The 26686-nt window shown below is 37.0% G+C and overlaps 1 long non-coding RNA gene across 1 annotated transcript in view; it reads right to left on the bottom strand.

Moving 5' to 3' along the window:
- The window catches only part of LOC120222417, a 41529-nt gene extending 28532 nt beyond the window's left edge, over positions 1–12997 (bottom strand). The window contains exon 1 of the long non-coding RNA XR_005526036.1: positions 12922–12997. This is a non-coding gene — a long non-coding RNA (uncharacterized LOC120222417). The remainder of the gene's footprint in view (positions 1–12921) is intronic.
- Between the last annotated feature and the right edge of the window lie 13689 nt (positions 12998–26686).

The raw sequence follows: 26686 nt of genomic DNA, 5'->3' as shown, positions 1-26686 counted from the left end.
ACACTGTTTATAAAGGGCAGCAGGCAGCATAGCAAAGGACAATCCACTGTAGCAGAAACCTTTTCCTAATAGATGCTGGTAAGTAAAATTAACTAATAAAAGTAGTCAGGAAAACCTACCAGCAAACTGGATACTTACTTAATACTTGAATTCTCCTTATTAAGGACAATACACTGATTACCAGCATCTCTCTGGCTAGTGATCTCAGGTTACAGCCTCCTTCACTAACGTGTCTTTCAGAATCTCTGCATCTTCTTTAACAGAACTTTTCAGGTTTCTCTTGAATAAGTTAAAGTAGGGATATTTCACCATCATTTTCATTCTTGAAAGTCTATGCCAATGCATGGTGTTTTCCTAGAAATGTTTAGCTAGAACAAAATCACTCTGAGATGTATACGCAGGACATGCCCTCATGTGCTTCACGCTCACACATTGCCACGTGGAACAAAACCGACCTAATCTGGGGCCTGTAACCACATTAACAGATGTTTTAGTTTGTGCCATTTTGTTTCTTCCTATTTTTCTAATCTCCTTAGCAGAGATTTTCCGTATTTAGTGGACATAAGCATAAGCATCACCTGAGGTGGTTTTTTAAACCGCAGGCTTTCAGGCCCCCAGTGATTTGGGTTCTTTGTCTCTAGTGTGTGAGTTGGTGAATCTGCATTTTAGTAAATCCCTCTCCATCCTATGACACCAATGCAACATTTACAACACGCTGGCATGTGGGATACAATTTCAATTCCTTATCATAGCATACACAGTCCTCCCAACCTGGTCCTTGTCTATTTCTATAGTCTATACTTCTTACAACCCAGAGAGGATGCTACTGCTCTAGTTGAACTCGAAAATGTCCATGCTAATTCAAATATTTGTGCCATATTTCACATTACTTCCTGTAATACATTCCCTGTAGCCAAGTCTTATCATTTTATTTTCCCATCATCCTTAAAACTCCTAAAAATAATAGGCTCCTGGGATGAGGTGGGGTATGTCCTTTTATCCCTGTTCCTCACCCCAAACATGTTCTAATACAATCTGCTAACCACAGTACCCATCCTCTCTGCCTCATGGAAACGGGAATGAGTATGTGAGACTGACCAAATATTTTCCCTAAGTTTTTTCAAGCTGGAAATGTTAAAAAGAGATAGACCTTTGCTAGTGAAAAAGCTGAAGATCATAAAGGCCAGGTGCTATGTGAAGAGTTGTTTCTTAAAAATGGAGGAAGGCACTCAAACAGAATAAAACTAACATCCAGAAAGCAATAGAAATAGCTAACAAATGAAAATTAGTCAAAACATAATTTTGATACAGATAATAATTGCTACAAATATTTTAAGCTAAATATCCTGAAAGAATTATTACTTGGCTGTATGGGTATATCTTATGTAGGAAAAATGTATTTAATTCTAAAATTTACTTAGGACATTAGCAATGTCTAAGTTTACTTCAAAATGCCAATAATATCTTAATATGACAGCATCTATTAATATGTAGCTATGATAAATAGTTTCTTTTAAATGACCCAAAGTTGACAGGACATTATAATGTTTTCTAGGATTATAGATCCCTTTGCGAAACTGATGGAAATTATAGTTTCTCGTAAGGCAAAAAAAAAAAAAAGTGCATTTATAGAAATTTTGACAGTTTCCAGAGAAGCACAGACGTCCCTAAAGCCCAAACATGGACATCTTAGAAATCCCTGGGCTCAGTGAGGCTTGCTCTGTTCTATTTTCCACATCTGCTATCCCAGCCTATCTGTGTACATAAAAACAGATACAGTAAATTGGCATTCATGAGAAATGAAATATATTTAGTATCCTGGTCAGCAATCTTACACAATAAAACAGATGAGATAATTCTAAGTGGCAATTAAGAATTTAAAAAATACCTTGGGGCACCTGGGTGGCTCAGTCGGTTAAGCATCCGACTTCAGCTCAGGTCATGATCTCATGGTTCGTGGGTTTGAGCCCCGCATCTGGCTCTGTGCTGACAGCTAGCTCAGAGCCTGGAGCCTGCTTCAGATTCTGTGTCTCCCTCTCTCTCTGACCCTCCTGTGCTCACACTGTTGCTCTCTCTCAGAAATAAATAAAACATTAAAAAAAATTTTTTAAAGAATTTAAAAAATACCTTAACCAAATCAACTTTTTTTTTTTTTCTACAGAAAGGCAAACTGCCACGTGCAGTACCTCATCTGAATATGTCTGGAGACTTGAAAGCTTGACTACCCTATATTCTCCTACAATTGGACCTTGAGAGCTTGTTTGGAGGTTCTAGCAGGGGAGCGCAGCTACTTGTATACCCTTGACCTAAGAACGATCCTCCTCTATCAGGGAAGGTTGTCCTCTTCAACCAAGCCCTCAGCTTTGGGAGGGATGCATATGGAACAGTAAGGGAGGAAGGAGACACCTGCCTAGCCAGCCAGAGCAGTCGAATCAACCCTGGAGATCAATGGGATGACAGATGTCACAACCAGATCACCTTCATATCTGTTAACATAACCAATGTTCAAATATCTTCTCTCTTGCTTTTCTCCTAAGGTCATCAACATGACAAGGATGTCCACTCTCACCACTGTTCAACATAGTACTGGAAGTCCTAGCCTCAGCAATCAAACAACAGAAAGAAATAAAAGGCATCCAAATAGGCAAGGAGGAAGTCAAACTTTCACTCTTTGCAGACAACACAATACTCTCTGTAGAAAACCTAAAAGACTCCACCAAAAAATTGCTAGAACGGATACACAAATTCAGCAAAGTTACAGGATTTAAATTAGTATACAGAAATTGATTGCATTGTTATACACCAATAATGAAGCAGCAGAAAGAGAAATCAAGGTATTGATTCTATTTACAGTTGCACAAAAGACCAGAAGATACCCAAGAATAAACCTAACCAAAGAACTGAAAACTTTAGAACATTTATGAAAGAAAAAAACAAGAAGACACAAAGAAATGGAAAAACATTCTATGTTCATGGACTGAACAAGCAAATGTTGCTAAAATGTCTATACTACCCAAAGCAATCTACACATTCAACACAGTCCCTACCAAAATACCACCAGGATTTTTCACAGAACTAGAACAAACAATTCTAAAGTTTGTATGGAACCAAAAAAGACCCTGAAGAGCCAAAACAACATTGAAAAAGAAAAGCAAAGCAGGAGGTATCGCAATTCCAGACTTCAAGCTATATTACAAAGCTGTAATCATCCAGACAGTATGGTATTGGCACAAAAACAGACATACAGATCAGTGGAACAGAATAGAGAACCCAGAAATGGATCCACAACTATATGGTCAACCAATATTTGATAAAGTAGAAAAGAGTATTCAATGGAATATTATACCATATACAAAAATAAATTAAAAATGGATGAAAGACCTAAATGGGAGACAGGAAGCCATCAAAATCCTAAAGGAGAATACAGATAGCAACCCCTTTGACCTTGGCTGCAGCAACGTCTTACTAGACATGTCTCTAGAGGGAAGGGAAACAAAAGCAAACATGAACTATTGGGACCTCATCAAGATAAAAACTTGTGCACAGTAAAGGAAACAATCAACAGAACCAAAAGGCATCCTACAGAATGGGAGAAGATATTTTCAAATGACATATAGGATAAAGGACTAGTATCCAAAATCAATAAAGAATTTATCAAACTCAACAATCAAAAAATAAATAATCCAATTAAGAAATGGGCAAAAGACATGAACAGTCATTTCTCTAAAGAAGATATACAAAGGGATTACAGACACATGAAAAAATGTTCAACATCATCAGGGAAATACAAATCAAAACCACAATGAGATGCCACCTCACATCTGTCAGAATGACTAAAATTAACAGAATAGGAAACAACAGATGTTGGTGATGATGCAGAGAAAGGGGAACCCTTTTGCACTGTTGGTGAGAATGCAAACTGGTACAGACACTCTGGAGAACAGTATGCAAGTTCCTCCAAAAGTTAAAAATAGAACTACCCTATGACCCAGCAATTGCACTATTAGGTATTTGCCCAAAGGATACAAAAATACTGATTCAAGGGGGCACATGCATCCCAATGTTTATGGAAGCACTATCAGTTATAACCAACTTATGAAAAGAGCCCAAATGATCACCAACTGATAAATGGATTTATATACACACACACAAATATACAATGGAATATTTCTCAGCCATCAAAAAGAATGAAATCTTGCCATTTGCAACATGGAGAGAAATAGAGTGTATTACGCTAAGTGAAATAAGTCAGTCAGAGAAAGACAAATATGAGATGAGTTTGCTCATATGTGGAATTTAAGAAACAAAAGAGATGAACATAGGGGAAGGAAAAGAAAAATAAAATAAGATAAAAACAGAGAGGGAGGCAACCCATAAGAGACTGTTAACTATAGAGAACAAAATGAGGGCTGATGGAGGGAGGTAGGTGGAGGATGGCCTAGATAGGTGATAGGTACTAAGGAGGGCACTTATGATGAGTACTGGCTGTTGTACATAAGTGATAAATCACTAAATTCTATTCCTGAAACCAATATTACACTATATGTCAACTTAACTGGAATTTAAATAAAATCTTGACATAAATAAATAAACAAACTATTTTTAAGAACCAAAAAAAAAAATATATCTCCTCTCTTGGTTTTGTTTGTTTGGTTTGGTTTTTGCTTTATTTTTTGCTGTTGGTGAAAATGTTTCCTTGCTTGTTTTCTTATGATTTCTTAGTAGATTTATTTTGTCTGATGTGAAATGCAAATGCTTCTATTATGATTTTTTTCAGATTTCTTTATGATCTGATGCAAATACAGGTGCTTACCCAGCAAAGGAAACAATCCATAAAACTAATAGGCAACCAAAGGAATGGGAAAAGATAGTTGCAAATGATATATCAGATAAAGGGCTAGTATCCAAAATCTCTAAGGAACCCACCAAACTCCACACCTGAAATACAAACAATCCAGTGAAGAAATGGGCAGAAGATATGAACAGACACTTCTCCAAAGAACACATCCAGATGGCCAACAGACACATGAAACGATGCGCAGCATCCCTCCTCATCAGGGAAATACAAATCAAAACCACACTGAGATACCACCTCACGCCAGTCAGAGTGGCTAAAATGAGCAAATCAGAGAACTCTAGATGCTGGCGAGGATGTGGAGAAATGGGCACCCTCCTAGACTGTTGGTGGGAATGTAAACTGGTGTAGCCCCTCTGGAAAATAGTGTGGAGGTTCCTCAGAAAATCAACAATAGAACTCCCCTATGACGCAGCAATAGCACTGCTAGGAATTTACCCAAGGGAAACAGAAGTGTTGATGCATAGAGGCACATGTACCCCAATGTTCATTGCAGCACTCACAACAATAGCCAAAACATGGAAAGAGCCTAAGTGTTCATCAACAGACGAATGGATCAAGAAGATGTGGTTTATCTATACAATGGAAATACTACATGACAATGAGAAAGAATGAAATCTGGCCATGTGTAGCAATATGGATGGACCTTGAGGGTGTTATGCTGAGTGAAGTAAGTCAGGCAGAAAAGGATAGATACCATATGTTTGCACATATAGGAGGATTAGGAAGAACTTAACAAAGGACCATGGGGGAGAAGAAGGGGAAAAATAGTAGGGGAGAGGGAGGGAGGCAAACCATGAGAGACTCTTGAATGGGTGAGAACAAACTGAGGGCCGATGGGGTGAGGGGAGTGGGAGGGGGTTGATGGGCATGGAGGAGGGCACTTGTAAGGATGAGCACTGGGTGTTATATGGAAACCAACTTGACAACAAACTATTAAAAAAATAATAAAAAGAAAAAAAATACAGGTGCTTACCTGTCACCATTCCAAGTACTTTGTCTTCATATCTATTGACTATGAAGATGGAGCAGCACCTTCAAATGTGATTCAAACTTAAACAGATATTCTACATAATGAATAGAGATGCTAAAGTATCAGTATCTCATGGAACAATATTTAGATTATTTCAAAGTCTGACATTTAATAATACATTTTGTACTGTTTTCTAATGACATGTCTGTCAATCTGTTTTATCTTACTTATAGGAAATTATTTATGGGTAGGTTCTAGGTCTTCTGCTTCCCATGTCATTTTCACAGGGTACTTTGGTCAATATTATGAGCTACAGGTGACAGTAACAACTCAAACTGCCTTATGGGAAAAAAGGAAGAAGAGTGTCATTGTCTTCAAAAACTAAACATTTAAGGGATAATTCTTCCTTCTGACACAACTGGATCCCAGAGTTCAATCAGTGATGCCAGTGTCAGTCCTGCCATAGTTTGCATGCCTTTCTCTGTGTTGCCTTCATCATTTGGTGGGTTTTTTCCATGTGGTTGCTTTCAGCACCTTGACTTATACCTTGACTTCTCTTTCTCAATGGTATATTTGCACATTCCTCGAATTCAGTGCTGTGTACCTAACTTGAGTAACATATACATCTCTGAATACATCTGGACTTAGGGATCAACTTTTACAAGTTATATGAGTTAAGAAGTGAGAAGGGGTACTTGCTGAAAGGGAAATCCAAGCATGATTATCAAAAGAATGGCAATTAGCACAAGAAAATGGGTGCTGGACAGGAGAAAACATATATGCACCAAACAGAATTATTAGCTTAAAGTACATATCAAACACACCTTGATTGATACACCATCCTCTCTCATTCAAGATTGCATATAAAGAATCTTTTTTGCCTGTGTTAGACAATGCCCATTTGATTGAAAGGCACAAATACCCACTCAATATACTTCAAGGAAAAATTAGTTTTACTTTATTCTCAATCAGTCTCACTTGAAGAATGACAGCAAAGTCTCTTGAAAAACAAAAAGTTGTCCGACAGCTAGGTATGTGGGAGTGGAGGGTGGGGGATGTTGGGATGGAGGCTACAGAGGAAAAGACAGGATATATCCCTTATATTCTATGTTCTTGGGCATTTGTGTATCTCTCACTCTAAACCAGCTTCTCACTTAAATCATTCATTCCATGGTTTACAAATGACCTTCCTCATCTAGGCCATCCAGAAACAGACAACTTGACACCAGAATGCATAGGAACTTCTAGCTCAGCTGACCACAAAAGTCTCATTTCTCTAAACCAGACCTGATAGGCCAAGGGAGGTCAGGGGCCCACTTCCGGGTCCCTAGATGACTTATCTGAAAGTTGAATAGGAACGGAAGGGTTGAGGATGAAAATCACAGAGCTGAAAGAACATCTCATGCTGGCCTAGAGGGATGGCAAGTCCCTGGAAAATGACCTCTTTTTGTAGACAAAGAGGAAATTACTGACATCTTAAAGACATTTTAATACAAAATCTAATTCTGTGTCTTATCCCAACTGCAAAAGAGTAACACAAGAGGAAATAAATAAGAAAATAAGACTCTAATAATGGAAATTGCATTCTTCTTATCAGGCAAAAAACCCAAATTTCCATTTAAGGAAAATGGTAAAGAATAAAATGATCTATGCATAAAATATGAATTTAATTCATCCATTTTAAAGCACACTGACTAAAAAATGCTTTATGTATTAGATAGGGAATGGTAATAATTAGTAGAATTTGAAATTTCAAGGGATAATAAAAGTAACCAACTTTTAACTCCCACAAGAGGTAAGAATTTGACATTAAAATATATTCATATTTATATATCTTTGAAATTTATTTTAGTGCTAATACCAAACTAGTAAAGAATATCTATCTAAATAATATTATTTCAAAAATAGTGATACAATATATATTATAGTCCCAGCTTCTAAAGATTCACTAACAGCAAAAGGAGGGGTTATTTTTTATTGCTTTAGCTACATTTTCCTTTTGCTCTGAATCTGTTGATATTTTTTTTAAAATGGAAATGAACACATTTTTCCATTAGATTTGAGTAAATTGAATCAACCACACAGAAATGTGTTATTCTGGTATATACTCCTTTTCAATATTCCATTTAAAATTACCCCAAAAAAGTCAAATGCTATTTACAATAGTACCTTCCAGAAAAAAGGACAAACAAAACTGATTTGATTCATTATACAGCAACATCTAGCAGTAGAAAATCTACCAAATGTTTTCTGTTTGTTTTTATGACTATGTATATAGAAGCTTATATTCCTGCATGGGGTGGGTAGCTAACAGTAGACTACAAGGAAATAATACCTCACTTAAGTATTTCTTTACCTTTGTCAGTTTAGGGTCATTAAGTGTGGTCCTCATAAACCTGCTGCTTCAGTGCATGAAGAAAAATAAAATTCTAAGAATCGCCTAGAAAATGCATCATCTCTAATTCTCTGAGATTTCTGGGATTGTCTTTCTGGAATTTACATCTCCCAGGTTCCATTTTAACATTCACCATTCTGAGGAAACAATTTTGCAAACTCATTATGGTAAGGAGTTTAAAGGGGTAAGGGTTGAGTTCCCCCTTCTCCGCTTACTGATTATGTTATGAGATTTGGGACAAATTACACTCCTCTCAGCCTGTTTCCTCAACTATAAAATGGCTACCAACCTCATGGGTTGTGTGGATTAACTGAGATAAAGTGTATAGAGCACTTAGGACAGTACCAACACAAAGTAAATAGTCAATAGTAGCCATTGTTGGGAAAGAATCCATTATTTTAAAAAATAATAATAAAAAGTACAGGGCCATTCCTACTTCTGAACTTAAACTGCTTTTCTAATAATATAGTAATTATTTTTCTATATCTGTCCTATCTGCCCTCACTGGACAATCTGCCCTCTGGAGATAGTAATTTTGTCTTATATTTTCATAATTAATCCAGATCTTGGTACATAATAGGTCATAAAAAAAAATAACTAGTAAATGGAACTGAACCTAAAGTCTTCCACTATTTCATTATTCCTTCCAGGTTGCAGAATGATGGAGCTCTTTATTCTGCTTTATGCAATTGAATACATAAAATAGATTGCCCTCTGAAACCTCCAGTAAGATGCCAGAATGAAAGAGGCAGCTGATTATGGTAAAAACAGGTCACACAGTGCTTTTTAACTAGTTAGAAGAGCTCAAACTCTCAAGGCAAGGACTGAGTTAATGTCTAATAAAATCTGACTGCTATTCCATTTTAAGTACTGACAGTGTTCTTAGCAGTCAGTACAGAAGAAAGAGGCTACAACATTCTTTGAGATACTGCATCAGAATTTTTCGTTCTGGGCTTCAACCCTTGCTGCATCAATTTACATTCTGAAGGTTATCTTCAAAGCCAGAAGGATGAGGAACAGAAAGGTTTGAAATAAAAAAATTCTAGGCGTTACTACATCTAAAAATCCTTACATTTTAAAATTGGCTTCACCTTGATAATAGGACTCTGATTGTGGTAAGAAACAGCCTTAATTCTTTTCCCCTTGAAAATATACTTTTCCAGAATGCACTGAACTACTTTTAAAGTTACGTTCCTGGATATTGACTGCTAAAACTTGCAGGTCCTGAAAGGGTTAGCATTTCTTTTCCTTTATAATCCTGACTCAACTCTGGGACCAATAATCAGCAAACTAAACCAATTCCTAGTTAGGAGCTTTGAGTACCTCCCACTTGTTTCTGAAGTTGCCTCAGGGGCTTAACTGTCCTAGATAAAATTCAACAAACATTGAAGTTGGGTGCTAAATTACAGAGTGGAGAGAGGTTGACTAAAGTCAGATAACCTAACATCACCTAGAGAATAAGGAAGAAATGTTTACTCTGATCTGGGGACAGAAAAGAGGACAATAAAATGACTTTGCTATACTGAGGAAGAGACATGACTTTGCTATACTGTGGAAGAGAAGGGAGGTAGAGAAGGAATTTCTAGGTGAAGGGTAAAGACTAGAAGAAAGGTCATCAGTAGTCAATTTGGGTAAGGGTTAATAACCACTGCAAATCATTCCAAGTTATACATGTAGAAAAGCTGCCCCTCTTGACAGAGCAAATGGCCCTGTTTAAAATATGTTCCTGACAATGCTGGGCATGCTTTGGGTTTACTCTTGGGTCTTCTTTCCTTTCCCTTCGATAGCCCCCATCCTTGCCCTTAGCCACCTTTTCCAGACACATGACTTGAATTAATTTATATATCTTGAACACTCCAACATTTTTGTCTCCTAAGCTTCACCTCCCTATTTAACATTTCAGAGTGGGTATCTCAGCCACCTATCACCTCTAATGCAGAACTCGATCATCCCACAAAATCTGCTTCACTCCAATTTTCCTTGACTTAGTAAATGATGCAACTATCTATCCACTTCCTTCTATTTTCCCTGACAATACCCACATCAAAGCAATTGTCCTATTTCATCTGGATAACTTTATCTGTCGCCCCAAATGGTCTTCCACAGATACCTTTGTCTTGCTGGTATTCATTCATTCAGAGTGATTTCATTTTTCTTTCAAGGAACAGGGCTTGATGCTGTCACATTCTGAGTAAAGGTTTTACATGGTTTACCTTTGCTTTTAGAATCTAATCTCAAATTCTTAATGTAACTTAATGGTCCAGGGTAATCTGATCCCTTACAATTACCATTTTTCTTCTCCCTCCTTCCATTCCAAACATACCAATACCTTAAACCTGCAAAGTCCTATCTGAGTGTAGAGCCTTTGTAAACACTCTTTTTCCATCCTCACTCTCAAACACCTTCACAGGGTAATTCCTACTCATTGCTCAAGACCTAACTTAAATACCACTGTCTCTGGGAAGTCTTCTCCATGTCCTGGAGCAGGTGGTGTACCTCTTTCTTTCCTCTCCTTTTTCTATCCTGTAAATACAGGATTCTCTGTAAATTTTTTTGTGTATTGTCTATCTCTAACTAGTCTGTGAGCTTAAACAGAAGAAGGGGCAATATCTGTCGTGTTGTGTACAGAATGTTCAGCAGCTGTAGTGCCTGGCATGTAGCAGGGAAATTGTAAATATAGTACTTTTGGAGAACTTACTAATGAAGGAAGCAAGTTTATTAAATGATCAACTAAAGACAGCAGCTCTATGAGTCAGTGTCCTCCAGAGAAACAAAACCAATAAGAGATAGAGAAGGTGGGGAAGGTTGAGATTTATTGTAAGGAAATGACCCATATGATTATGGAGGTTGGTAAGTCTTAGGATACACAAGGTGAATTGGCAAGCTGGAGATCCAGGAGAGCTGATGGTTTAGTTCCAGTCCAAGTCCAGAGGTCTAAGAAGCATTAGTATTCCTATACCAATGCTCTAATTCAAAGGCCTTTAGGCAAGAAAAATTATCTCTAACTCAGGGGAGGGCCTTATTATTGTATTCAGGTCTTCTGCTGATTAGATGAGTCCCACTCACATCATGGAGGGGCAATCTGCTTTACTCAGTCTACAGATTTAAATGTTAATTTCATCCATAAACACCCTCACAGAAACACTCAGGATAACGTTTGACCAAATACTGGGCACCCTGTGGCCCGGTCAGGTCGGTCGGCACAAAAAAATTAACCATTGCATTGGCTAAATTGTCTAAATCAGTTTGCCTTCTTATTGGACATTAAATGTCCTTATGTCTCCAAACTATTAATGTCAAAGCCAAAATCCTAACACACCAAAGGTTTCAGCAAAGCCAATTTGTCTGACACGTTGCTGGACATCTCTGTTATGATTTTCTTTTCCTAACTCCTGGGCTGCATTTTATTTCCAAAATGTAAAAGCCAAGAAAAGGCTAGTAGAACTAATCATGTTAGATGGTCCATGGGCTCTCTCTATGTGTCCACCACCACCACATACAAATCACCAAAACTCTAACACAATCTGTCTGTTTTTATCAGATTTTCTATTGTTCTGGACACAATTAAAGTAAGTTATAGTAAATTTAAAAAAATAGACCTGGATACTGAATACATTTCTTTCTCATTGTCTGAGGGAACAAATTGTAAAATAAAAGTTAGCTATTTACATGGGGCTCTCTTAAACAATGATCCACAGTCTCCAGCCTTATTTCTCTGTAAATCCTTCCTCCTCTCAGTTCTCAAAAATGTTTCCCTTCAAATACAAATCCTCATCCTCATTTGGAAGAAATGCTCAATCTTGTCATAGGATCCATTGTCTTCCTCTATCCAAGGCTCACAGGGAAACAGAACTAAGCAGTCCAGTACATTTTCTGAAGTTCATTCATTCTAGGAAAAGGTGATGGAGGGCTCCAGCAAAACACTGCACAGTGAGAGAGAGTTTTGACACTTTAAATCTAGCTGATGTTGATGGCTTTTAGTATATTTGGCTTTTTCATCAGTCAGTTCTCCAAATGCTATGGACTGAATGTTTGTGTCCCTTCAAAATTCACATTGAAATCCTAACCCCCGATGTGATAGTATTCAGAGATGTGGCTTTTGGGAGGTAATGAGGCTGGAAGGGTAGAGCCTTCCTAATAAGACAGTGCCCTTATAAAAACACAAAAGAACTTGCTTTCTCTCTCTTCTCTACTATGTGAGGATGCTATTTGCCATGCTGAAAACCTAACCTCAGACTTCTGGCCTCTAGAACTGAGAAACAAACTTCTGTTGATAAGCCACACAGTCTATGGATTTGTAATAGCAGCCCAAACTAAATAAGACACCAAACATACAATATCCTGTTCCTACTGCATGCTAGGCAATATGCATTTTGAAGGGTCACCACCAGTGGTAAGGTGAAGATATGCCCCTTCACACTTTCAACTATCAGAGCACAATACATATACACACATACATGCAAACACACTCTCATGGAAAAAACAATATTTTCTCAAATGTAAATTTATCTGCAAAAGCTTCTGCCAACAGTGGAGACAGCATTTTACATTTCAATGCAGAACAGTTTCCCTCCTGTTCACACCAAGTCAGGTTCTCTCTGTGCCTAAGAACCTAACAGATAACAGTGCATGCATATCAACATAAACATCTGTCCCATATCACCACCCCTCAGTAAAAAAAAATACATAAAAATATACCTTTGAATTGTTAATTTGTCTTGTTGTTTTTCCTTTTGCTGTCATCCAAATTCCTGCTAGTCCCACTTCCCCACAACTGGTGTCTATAGGTTTAAGGAGAACAGAAAAAGGTAAGGAAGATGGGCTTTTCTTCCAGTGATACAAATATATACTATGTTCACCATATATATATGTATGTAGTCAAACTTGATGTATCTTAAAATAAAATATAACTTGTTGTAAGAGGAGAGCTTTTTTTCTAATTGCGAATTTGCAAGATGGATTTTTAAAATAGGATCATACTGCAGTCACTGGGTTTTTGAAAGGTGACCTTCACCCCCAACTACATTAGTCAGCAATTCAATTTTCTCAGTATCTTAAAGAGGTGATAATAGCTGCAAATTGTTCTGACATATGCTACCAGCTGCTTCTTTAAAGCAACAGTTATACAACTTTGGTTTTCTCAATTTGAATTTTAAAAAAATGTTCTTCTGTAGCAGTTGTTTTACATTTGCAAACTCATGTTTGAGTTGAAAGTTTCGAACTCATATTTGCAGGAATATGAGACCTGACAAAACCTATTAAAGCCACTCTTTTTGACACATAATTTTACCTTCCCATAACCTCATTATTTTTTTAAATAACACAAAATGTTGTCCTATTTGATCATGTTTATGTTATTTGTCATTACAATTTCACCCTGCATCTGAAATAACACCACATATTTTCAAAGAATGTTCACATCTCACTTCATGAAGTCTCACAACTGCTGTGAATATGGTATGTGATATATAATATTAACCACAGTTCAGAGTAGGAGAAATGGAAACTCAAAGAAATATGAATGTGAGTATCTGCAAAACCTATCTTGAGTCCTTGTTCTTCCATTACTCAAAATTACTCTTGTACCACATCACCATAAATTCAACATTCAACTTTATATAATGGCCTCATAAAATTCTACCTCTAATTCTTCCTATGTATCCAAGCTCCAAGAATTTGTTGCCAAATGTCTCTTCACCATTTCTTGTTGTATATTTGACCATAATCCAAACTGAACTGAACATCTACAATCTTTTTCTTTCACTAATTTCTGTTGCTATTACCCATCACCTACTCTGACTTAAAAACTTTCAGATTTTTAGAGATTCGCACATCCCTTTGACAAATAAAATTAACATGATGTCATCCAAATTCTCCACCTGAGAAAACTTCAGTAGGTTCCCATTTCCTGCCACAGTTAGCTGAAACCTCTCCCAGGCCCTTTACATCTTTTAACAGGTTGGAATCATTTTATCTACTGACCTCATTGCAGTTGCTACTCATTCCTTTTCGTGGTTCTAATCAATTTGCACACTTTATTGCTTTGTGAAGATACCAGAATCATTCTTGAATGTCTCCTTTTATGTGTTTCTTTTAACCAAAAAAACTTTATAGCAATGACTCATTCATCACCATTCTTTCCTCATATGCCTACAAAAATTAATGTCTGTTCCAAAAATTCAGTTATTCAATATTTTGGTATGGTATATTGTTTCCTGAATTTTTTCTCATCTCTGAGCTCCTTCAAGACAATATGAAAACAGATGAGGGCAAATTCTATATGCTTTCCCAAGTACCCTAGCTCAGAGACTAGACACTCAAACAATGTAAGTGGTAAGGATAGCTCTAGGCTAGGAATCTGAAATCTTAGTCTACTAGCTAGTAGTGTGATTTTAGATAAATCATTTAACCTCCTGAACTGCAAGAGCCTATCTACAAACATAGGAATATTAAAACAGGGAAGAAATCCCTCAAAACTCAGTTACTACCCATCTTTGTTATCCATCTACTGAATCATTCCCATCAGCATATAAATAAGTAGTGATATCATCATCACCCAAACCCCACATCACCTTCCACTTACCATTCCATTTTTCTTATTCCCTTTATGGCAAGGCTGCTCAAAAATCTTTTCTAAAAGGGAGAGGGAGGGAGGGAGGGAGGAAGGGGGAGAGACAGAGAGAGAGAGAGAGAGAGAGAGGGAGAGAAACAGACCCCTAATTATAAAGAACAAACTGACGGTTACCAGAGTGGAGGGAGTGTAGATGGGTTAAATAGGTGATGGGGATTAAGGAGTACACTTGTCATGATGAGGACTGAGTAATGTATGGAAGTGTTGAATCACTATATTGTACACCTGAAACTAATATAACACTGTATGTTAACTAATAGAAATTAAAATAAAAACTTAAAAAATTTTTCCCATTCTTTTTGTGTCTATTTCTTTATCCCCATGTTTTTCTTCAACCCATTCTAATTACATTTTCTTTACATTTACATTTTCTTTCTTACATACTAGTAAACCATGTTTATCAGGGTAATAAATTATCTCCATTTTGCCAAACCTAATGATCAGTTCTCAGTTCTCATTTGACTGAAACTATTTCCAGCATTTAATATAGTTGATCATTCTACCCTTCTTGAAACACATGCGTAATCTGGCTTCTCTGATACCACACCATCCTGAGCTTTTCTCTTACCTCACTGGTTGCTCCTTCTCAGTCTTCTTGCCAGTTTCCTCTTTTCTGATCTCTAAAAGTCAGAGGACTCCAGGGCTCAATCTTTAGCCCACTTCTCTTTCAACTTATATTCATTCACTAGTCACACATTTAACTTTAAGCATTATCTACACAGATACTCTGAAATACATACCCCTTTGGAACCTTTCACTTGTACTTCAGATTTATGTACACTACTTCATATTAAACATCACCACTTAGACGTCTCATAGGTACCTCATCTTTAACATGTCCAAAACAAATCCCTTTAACAAAACTTGCCCTCTTTAAAATCTCCAAAATACCTCTTTCCTTATGCTTCCCCAACTCACTAAGTGGCAATACCTCTTACCCAGTCATTTAGGTCAAAAGTCTTAGAAACATTCTTGATTTCTCTCTTTTCTTCAACTACTATTTCCAATATATTGGCAAACCCTACTGATTAAGCTCTTGAAACCTATCCTGCATGCATTATCTTCTCCCTATTTCCATCATAACAACCATAGTAGAAGCAAGGATGTTACTGGCCTAAAATTGTATTCTGTAACATCTGGAAATGTACTCACTTTGGGCAGACACATAGCTGGTTGAGAAAAATGAGGCATCTGTGAGACTTAGAAAAATATGCCTTCTATGAGCACATGGCTTAGCAGATGACTTTGCAAAGATTAGAAAAGGGCTTTTCCTCCTCTAGGTAAAAACAACCCTATCTATGCCAGTACACAAAGTTTGAGGAGCAGAGCTCTAGTTGTATTTCAGCTCCTAATTGACCCTCAATTTGCACAACTATAGTTAGCAGCCAATTCACCATTGTCCCTCACAGAGAGCACTGCAATCCCATCCTATTCACCTCTTTACTACAACTCATGTCCCAGTACATTTGGTTCTCCACAAAATTTCCAAAGTGGCATTTCCAAATTGTAATATTGACAAGGACTCTCTCCTTGATGAAACTTGAGTCAGGCTCCTCTCTATTCTCTAGTAGCCTCCAAACTTGGATTCTCTCCTTGGCCTGCTGAGTCCAGTTTCAGCAAGAATCCTGGCGGATCAGTTTAGTGAGAATCCTCTACCCTCAGTATCTAACCAAATTCCTTACATCTCACATTTTGGTATATGATCACCCTTGATATCTTAAGGGTGGCCAGCCTTCAGCAAGAATCCTGTCAAGTCTGTCTAGCCGAAATCCCCTTTGCCCCTCATGTTTCCTCCTAGTAATTTTCTAGTCACTGATCCCATCCTACTCCTTGGATATAAACCCCTAGATGTCCATTTTGTACTGCGAGTTGAACCCAATCTGTCTCCCTCACTATAAAACCTCCATTAAAACTTATTGCAGTGGTCTCCCCTTGCATAAAGTCTTCTTATCATCTATAAAAATCACCATGAAGATATATTTTTTTAACAAAGCAGATCTTGACACAACCTGACTTAAAGATCTCCAATGACTTTCCATCACACTCAGAATGCAGTGCAAACTCCTTGCCATGGTTAACAGGCCTTGAATGATATCACACTTCCTCCTCTGCTTCATCTTTCTACACTATTTGCCATATTTACCCACTGTCATGTCTCACGGCTTTCTTGCTGTTTCTCTAGCACACCAAGTTTATTGTACCTCAGGACTTCATAGTCACTGTTCCTCCTACATATAATCGCCTTGTCCAAGATACTTACATAGATAACTACTTCAATTTATTCCAGTTATCCTTAAAAGAAAGAAAGAAAGAAAGAAAGAAAGAAAGAAAGAAAGAAAGAAAGAAAGAAAGAAAACAAAAAGACTCTCCCCAGAGTATATTTAAAATAGTGAATGTGTGCACATGGGCACACACACACACCTTTACTCCCTATACCTTTTTCCTCTGTTTTTAGAATTTATCACAATATGATATATTTTATATTCACTCTTTTTTTCTTATTTGCTTTCCCCTGTAAGTTGTTATTTTTCTGGCATTGTTTCCTCTAAATTGAATGTCTTTGTTACTTATGTACCTGTATTTCAAGTGAAAAAAAAATACAAGTAACCAATTCACGGTAGTATTTGCCACAAATAGAAGGTAGTCTGAAAAATGGATACATTGAAAACAAAATAATATTATGGTATTTCAGTTAGCTATTATTCTATCAAAGATGGAGTTTGGGTCTCCTTCTGTTAAAAAAAAAGGAGATTACAAGGTATTAGAGAGGACATAAAGACACACCAACAGCAAACAGACTTTGTTCTCCTGAGTAAATCAAAATAATTCTAGAGAAAAGTAAATTTTTTGCTTATGAGATTCAAAATTATTGAAAGTCATTCCATTAGACATTTGACACTAAAACTATACTTCCCATCTTTCTACACACCTGTAATCTGGATTTGGCCTTCCCTGAGGTGATCAGATATTTCAAATCTCTAGCCATGAATTGCACTCAAAGTTTACCCGAGGGTTAAATGAGGGTCTAGGAGAAGAACAAATTTTACAATCCTTAATACAAAGTCAATTACACTATGGGGCTCTTTTCTAAGGAGTTTATATCATTTGCATGTGTGAAATGAAGTTGATGTACAGTCAAAGTGACAGAAACAGATGTTTCTGCCATCACTTAATATGAAACATATTTTTCCATTTTGGTGAACAGAAGGCTATCAGCTGCAGAGGCTATAGGTTAAAGGGTCTAACATTTTAGAATCCATTGAATATAAAATGTCTCCAAACTGTTCCCAAAGCACATTTTGTTTTGATCATTTCAATGCTATACATTTCTTTATTGAGTTAGGTTACAAACCCCACTGTTTAATAGTTTATATTTTCACCTCTGTTTCTAAGATATAAATACCCAGATTGAAAACTGAGCTTCTGGCCACCTTCAGCTTGGTAAACATTGGTTTATTACGAATGGTTGTCATAGCAATAAGCACAGTATTGCAAAACCAAGATAGAACAATACATCCACATAAAATTTAGATAACTTAAAATATCCAATCAAGAATACTTAAAATAAAATTCTAAATTTTATATAGTATAGTATATATTTTATATATAGTATATATTTTACATTTTATATATATATTTTATTGTATAAACTTCACCTAAATGTCCATATTTAGCAGGTTTTCCAGCCTTAACTTATTTATTTACTCAACAGTCATTTGTTGTTAGGAAGCAAAATGATATGGTCAATAAGGCAAGAAATTCAGTATCAAAAGGAGGTAACCTTTCCTACAATGTGCTACTATATATATTATAAACACAAATATATAGTGCATAATTGTTGACTCAGAAGTACTCAGTGTAAAAAAATTTCAAATCCTTCCTAACTTCATGCCATACCCTTCATGCCATACACTTTCCTTTCTCAGGTAGGAAAGCTGGACACAATTCTACTATTCTCTGATAGCTCACTTCTTTGCACCCTTCAGATATCAGCCTAAATGTCATCTCTGAAGAGATTTATTCTGACTGGCTCCTAACACATACAGTCAGTCTTAATTCTCAATGTCCTTTATTTCCTTTGTGGTACTTATTACTATTGTATAATCAGTGTGTGTGTGTGTGTGTGTGTGTGTGTGTGTGGTGTGTGAGTGTGCGTGTGTGTATTTCTCTCTACTGGTAGGGTATAAGAGGCCTGAAAATACATTTTTCTTGTTACTAATAACCCCAGTTCCTTGTCTCATAGCCTATTACCTAGTAAACATTCAAAAATACTTGTTCAGTAAATGAATGGAGATATAGTGTTGAACAATGAGAGCGTACCTCTTTCACTTATGTAAGTATTACCTAAAGTGCACAACGAATATTAAACAACTAATTAAAAAATTATTCAATTACAATTAAGAGCATCAAATAAGAAGAAGATGCTAAGGGCACTTATTTTTGAATAAAGAAATAGCTATAATATAACTTGATGAACACTATGATCAAGAAATGTTCAAGCTGCTTCATAGTGAAAGACTTGTTCTAACCAAGCAAGAGGGGAAACCTGATATTTCATGGAGTAGCTAACATTCTGATCTAGGACTAAATATCACTACAATATTGTCAAAACCTTAAAGGGTAAAAGAGTGTCCAATGATAGAAGCCTTACAGTAAATAGAATCATATCTTCCACAGAACATTTATCTAAAGGTAGAAAGAAATGCCAAACAAGAGTGGGGCAGGGGAGGAAGAACATGTATCAAAAGCAACTTAATAGGGGGATCTTCAGTATTAGCTCTGACATGCACAATTTGGAAGTTATCATTCCCATCCAAAAAAAAGAAGCTGAAAACATGGCCAAACTAAAAATCAATTACTCTTCTTGGACCTCAGAAAACTGACTTTGCAAGGTAAACCACCAGCCCCAAATCTCAAGAAACAGGCTCATACAGAGAGAATTTTTTTTATTGGTTGCCATAAAAAATGATCACAAACTGGCAATGTAAAACAACAGAAAGATATTCTATCATAGTTCTGGAGACAAGAAACCTGAATTCAAGGTGTCAACAGGACACCTTTATATCTATTGGTGGTTGCCAGAAATCCTTGGCATTTTTGGCTTATAGCTGCACCACTTCAATTTCTGCCTGTTCTCCACATTGCTGCTTCTATATGTATATATCTGTGTCTCTGTGTTCAAGTCTCCCTCTCTTTTCTCCTAAAAAGATACCACTCATTAGATTTATGGTCTACCCTAATCTAGTATAATTTCATTTTAACTGGATTACATCTACAAAGACCCTATTTCCAAATAAGGTCTCATTTACAACTACAAGAGTTAGGTCTGTAAAGAGCTGAGGTGAGCTGAAAAGAGGTGAGCTGCTGAGTTTTGGAAGAGCCAGTTGAAACAAGCCAAATGAAAGTAAAACTCAAGTTTTGATCTCTTACTGCCATAGTGTAACAAAAGCCTACATTAGAGCAAACACTGACTACACTCTGCTCTATTTTTCTCCATGGAATGGTAATTATGGAAGGCCAGATGGATCTGCACAGACATAGGGAGTTTTCTCACTGTGGAGGGAGCCCCCAACAAAAAGCTCCTGCAGTTTTCTTGAACTGAGAACCAGAGAGAAGCTGAAGGGAAGGGATAAGAATGGAGAAGCACTGAGTACTGAATCAGAGTAAAGAAAAAATGTCTTCAGGGGACCCTCTCCTGAGTAAGGAGGCTTTAGCAGATGTGCCTGAAGAAGGCCCCAATAACAAGGCTTCTGAATGCAAGTGCCTAGGCTACGAATACAGATGTGTGCAAGAGAATGGTTGCCCAGCCTGGATTCTTGACTGTAGCTTCCTACAAAGAGTTCAGATCACTGACTGTGCACAGTCTGGTAGAGGGAGCATAGTTTTTCCTCATGAGGCTTGGCAGGTAAAGCCTTTGTAAACTTCCTACTGTTGGGCCTGAAAAATCAAACCTAAGTTTTTGGGCAGGAATGGACTCCTTAAAGACCTGAACATATCTTTTGGGGGGAACACAATTCAATCAACTACAAATGGTAATTTTGACAGCTTGTATGTAGTCTAGTGTGGGAGTAAGAAACTCCTAAGGCTGCAGGCAGTCTTAAGGCAAAAAGGTGCTTGTATGGGCTTTAACTCCAGGAATCGCACCAGGAGTTTACAGAGAAGATTTGAGAAAAATCTCCTCTTGGTTCTGGCAGGGAAGAGAAACAGTAATACGTATGAAATATGCCTAGAGTCTTCTCCATAACAAAGACTTTTTCTCCAGAGAAAAAAACTTTTCTAGAGCCTTGTCCTAGCTAGGGAAGGGCATTCCACTCACCCCAGCCTTGCTGTCTCACCTAGGGGGTAACAATTATAGTCAATAGTGTTCAAAGCTTCAAGGAAATAAATTGGGAATGCTGTAGCCAGGGACACAAGTAAGGGCCAAGGCAGATAAAAGGTATACTACAGGATGGGGCTCCTGGGTGGCTTAGTCAGTTAAGTGTCCGACTTCAGCTCAGGTGTGGTCCGACTTTGAGCCCGTGTGGGTCTCTATGCTAATAGATTAGAGCCTAGAGAGCTTGCTTCAGATTCTGTGTCTCTCTCTCTGCACTTTCTCTGCTCATTCTCTGTCTCTCTCTCTCTCTCAAAAATAAATAAACATTAAAAATAATTTTTAAAAAGAGGAAGGGAAAAATAACTGTGAATGTCACAATCCCAAGACACAAGGCCACTAAAAGACTGAAATTTAATTAGAACATTATAGAATGCTCTGCCTCCCCATATCTTACCACCACACAAAAAGGCTTCAATGTAATAACATGGATTAGAGCTGCAAAAGCTATAAGACAGATTGTCTCTGAAAAGGAGTACTGAGAGAAGCTCACAACCAAGAGAAGAGACAAAAGCAAAGACCCAGAGGAATTTGGAGTCTTTGGCATTTATAGTTATAGCAGTCATTAAATATAGCCCAAGTCCTAGGCAGATTACTATAAATCTTCATACCAAAGGCCTATTTCTATTGCCTGATACAATAGCTTTCAATAAAATATTACAAGCATGTTTAAAGCTAGAAAAAACGGAGACTGAAGAGACAAAGCAATCGTCTGAGCCAGATGCACATATGCCACAGATGCTGGAATTATCAGACATAGAATTTAAAATAATTATGATTAATACATTAAAACTTTTTGGAAAATACAATACATATAAGAAAAGATGGGTAACATAAAGAGAGATGAAAACTCTAAGAAAGAATGTAAAAGAAATGCTAGAAATCAAAAACACAATAATAGAAATGAAGAATGCCTTTGATGTCTTATCAGTTGACTCAAAATGACCAAGAATAATTGACCCTAAATACAGGTTAATATATACTACAAAGAGAAAAAAAGAAGAAAAAGAAAACCAGTATCTCATCCAAGAACTGAGTGTCAACTACAAAAGCTATAACATATATATTATTGGAATACCAGGAGAGAAGAAAGATATAACAAAACAGAAGAAACATTTTGAAATAATAATGACCAAGAACTTTCTAAAATTAACGAGAGATACCAAACCACATATTCAGGAAACTCAGACAATAATAAACAGGATAAATATCTCTACCCAGCCCCAAAATATCCAAATAAATAAATATACAAAAATAAAATAGAATATACACACTTAAGTACGTCATATTCAAACCCAAGAAAAGCAGAAACAAAGAGAAAATCTTAAAAGGTGCCAGAGGGGAAAAATATGGATATTTTTAAGTGAAAGAAGCCAGTCTGAAAAAGCTAAAGACTATGTGATGCTAACTATATGACATTCTGGTAAAAACAACTATAGATATAATTTTTTTAAAAATCAGCAGTTAGAAAAGAAGTCAGTGGTTGCCAGAGTCTGGGGGTAGCGGGGGAGGGAGGGATGAATAGATGGAACACAAAGGATTTTTAGGACAGCAGAACTATTCTGCATAATACAGTAATGCCAAATACATGACTCAATACATTGGTCAAAACACAAAGAACTGTGCAGCACCAAGTGTAACTTTAATGTAGGCAAACCCCCAGAAAAATCATTTAGGAGGCCAGAGATCACAGGATGGAAGGTAGTGTGTGCCAGAGAACCCAACATTATTACAAAGGTATGAACATCTTCACTGAAAAGGACTGGGGAACAAGTGCTAACTTTACAACTTTAAAAATGACTAGAATTTGAAATACAAAAAGTAAAGAGAACTGCCCACAAGTACTGTATTGCAGTTGTATTCCCATGGGGGTATGAGCTAATGATTTTGAAATTACACTGTAATTGAAAAAGTAAGTAAATGGAAAATGGATGGTAGGAACCAGATTTCTCATTGTTGGAATGCATTGTTAAAAACAAGCAAGAATTGGGGCACCTGGGTGGCTCAGTTGGTTAAACATCCAACCTCAGCTCAGATAATGGTCTCATGGTTTGTGAGTTTGAGCCCCATGTCAGGCTTTTTGCTGAGAGTTCAGAGCCTTGAGTCTGCTTTGGATTCTGTGTCTCCCTCTTTTTCAGCCCTTACCTGCTCACACTCTCTGTCTCTCTGTCTCTTGGAAATGAATAAATGTTTAAAAAAATTTTTTTAAAAGACAAGCAAGAGGAGACACTAGCATGATGCATGCAGTAATAAATTAGAGTTGGAGATATCATATGAACTCATGTTTAGCTTAATGACAGATGGGTACAAAATAGAAATATTTATGGATATCTATATATACATATACATGTGTATATCCTTGGTCTGTTGGCTGAGATACCTGTAGTCCATGGTACCTAGTATGCACATCTTGGCTTCTAACATCATTCTCAATGAAAGGAAACAGAGCTCCTTGGAGAAATGGCATGACTAGCAATATGGCAGGAAATATACAAGATAGGCCCGGAGCACCTTGTAGTGACAGAAAGTAAGTGCTACACACACACACACACACACACACTAATGGAAGAATGTCAAAGGGAACAGGACTAACTAAAAGAGCTCCCAGTGGCCAAAGTTGTAACAATGTGAGCACACTAAAGTAATATTGGATTATAACCCAAAGTATAAAATGCATATTCACCAGTTCATACTGATATTAATAAATGGTTAAATAAAGAAATGGCAGAGAAGAGACAAATCTGTTCAGAATTCCACATAGTTTATATAGATATTCCTCCCTCAGGAGGATAAATGATAACTGCCTGTCTTTAAGCTATTCATAGCAGCTGTTTCCCAAACAGCAGAGTATGACAAGAGGGAAAAAGGATACCTTTCCAGTGGAGAAACCTGACAAACACTGACTCTGCCAGGTGATCAAGGTAAATATCAACAGTGATAACTCATGTTGATAGTGTGTTCCCTTGATACGATGTGAGGAGAGTCAAACTTTACCTCTGTGTTCTTTCTCTCAAGAGCACATTCCTCAAGGCCAATAATGAGCAAAACATCAGACAAATCCAAATGGTAGGATTTCTACAAAGTACCTAACTAGTACTCCTTAAAACTGTCAAAAACACTACAAACAAGGAAAGACTGAGAAACTTTAATAGCCAAAAGTACCTGAGGAGACATAACAATTAATGTGGTGTGATGGATGGGATCCTGGAAGAACGACAACAAAAAGACATCAGGTTAAAACAAAGAAAATCTTGGGGACCCTGGGTGGCTCAGTTGGTTAAGTGTCTGACCAGCTCAGGTCATGATCTCACGGTTTGTGGGTTTGAGCCCCATGTCGAGCTCTATGCTGACAGCTCAGAGTCTAGGAGCCTGCTTCAGATTCTGTGTCTCCCTCTTTCTCTGACCCTCCTCTGCTCACACACTCTCTATCAGAAATAAATAAAACATTAAAATGTTTTTAAAAAGACAAAATCTGAATAAAATATGGATGTTAGTTCATAATAATGTATCAATATTGATCCAGGAATTGTGACAAATGTATTATATTTAAATACGAATAACAGAGGAAATTGAATGTAGGGTATAATGGAACTCTCTATACTGTTTTCACAAATTTTCTGTAAATCTGAAACTATTCTAAGATTAAAAGCTTATTTCAAAAAATAATTAAATATTTTCAGTAACCAGTCATGAACAACATGCTACATATCATCAAAAACCCTAATTCTACAACAATTACAAATAGATATAAAAGAAAAAGACTAATAAAACTCATTTAAGTTTAGGGATACCAAAGCAATTAAAAACCACATTCTTATCTTCATTCTTTTTTTAATGTTTATTTATTTTTGAGAGAGAGAGAAAAAGAGAGAGAAAGAGAGAGAGAGATGGAGTGCAAACGGGAGGGGCAGAGAGAGAGGGAGACACAGAATTTGAAGTGGGCTCCAGACTCTGAGTTGTCAGCAAAGGCCGATGTGGGGCTCAAACTCACAGATGTGAGATCATGACCTCAGCCGAAGTTGGATACTTAACTGACTGAGCCACTCAGGTGTCCCTCTTCATTCCTTCACTCACATAAATGTTCCACCATACTCCTGAGATCCAGAGAAAGCCTTTGTCTTTGAAAGAAGGGTAAAAGGGACAACAGTGTTCACAAATTTAAATTTTAAATATGCATTCTTTCATTTATATACTAGGTATTTACCATTTTTGTTCTGGCACTTTTGGTTACCAGAAGTGCCTGTTTCCTGGCACAGTCTCCCTGGTGTTTTAAAAACCCAAAGCTTTCAACACTCAGCTTATCAGACACTTTAAATTTCAGACTTGGACATGGGGCACAATCTGGGGACTTCTGCTAAGAGATTTTGGGAATAGTTTTCCTTCCTAGTTAAAAGATATGTAAGGAGAGGGGCACCTCGATGGCTCAGTTGGTTAAGTGACTTGGCTCAGGTCACGATCTCATGGTTTGTGAGTTTGAGCCCCATGTTGGGCTCTGTGCTAAGAGCTCAGACTCTGGAGCCTGCTTCAGATTCTGTGTCTCCCTCTCTCTCTCTGCACCTCCCCTACTTGTGTTCTGTCTGTCTCTCTCAAAAATAAATAAATGTTTAAAAATTTTAAATATACATATATATGGAGGAATTCGTCATATTACCTCTTATACATACATATATTTCATAGATGTAATTGTAGGAGAACATGAAGTCTAGAGCTACAGTAGCCATATAACAACCATGATGCAGTAATTGCAACCATGAAAAATCAAACCACCAAAAATGGCAGTTCCTTAATGGCTAGAAAAGTGTCATCACTGAGATGCTAAATTAGGTAATCCTAAAATCTGCCCCACATCCAGAATTCTTGTTAAATATTCTCATCGTTTCAGATGATTTTAGTTGTGTATTGTTACTTAGAGGGTAAAGCATTGTAGCTGTTATACATCTAATTATACTTTTCCAAAAATTTGCTTTTCCCCACTCCAACCAATGTTTGTCTACCTGAACCTGACCTATATTATTCAAAGTCCAATGAATTTTCAACACCTGACAATCTCATTCCAAGATTTAGGAAAGATTGTTCTGTGAGATTGTGGTGGTTAGGCTTAATTTTATTAACCATGAGAGTAATTTCTTTAATTAATGAAAAACAAATAAAATAGGGGCGCCTGGGTGGCTTAGTCGGTTAAGCGTCCGACTTTCGCTTAGGTCATGATCTCGCGGATCGTGGGTTCGAGCCCCGCATCGGGCTCTGTGCTGACTGCCAGCTCAGAGCCTGGAGCCTGTTTCAGAGTCTGTGTCTCCCTCTCTCTCTGACCCTCCCTTGTTCACGCTGTCTATCTCTCTCTCTCCTAGAAATAAATAAAAAAAATTTAAAAAAAAAGAAAAGAAAAACAAATAAAATAAATTGAAAGATGATCTATATTTCTACTTCCTTTGGTGCCTTTCAAGAAGTGTTGCACTTACGTG

Source organism: Hyaena hyaena, unplaced genomic scaffold (genome assembly GCF_003009895.1).
Source record: "Hyaena hyaena isolate Hyena2069 unplaced genomic scaffold, ASM300989v1 scaffold_878, whole genome shotgun sequence".
Classification (NCBI taxonomy): Eukaryota; Metazoa; Chordata; class Mammalia; order Carnivora; family Hyaenidae; genus Hyaena; species Hyaena hyaena.
The sequence above is the reverse complement of the archived record's forward strand: the minus strand, read 5'-3'. Positions and strand labels throughout refer to the sequence as shown.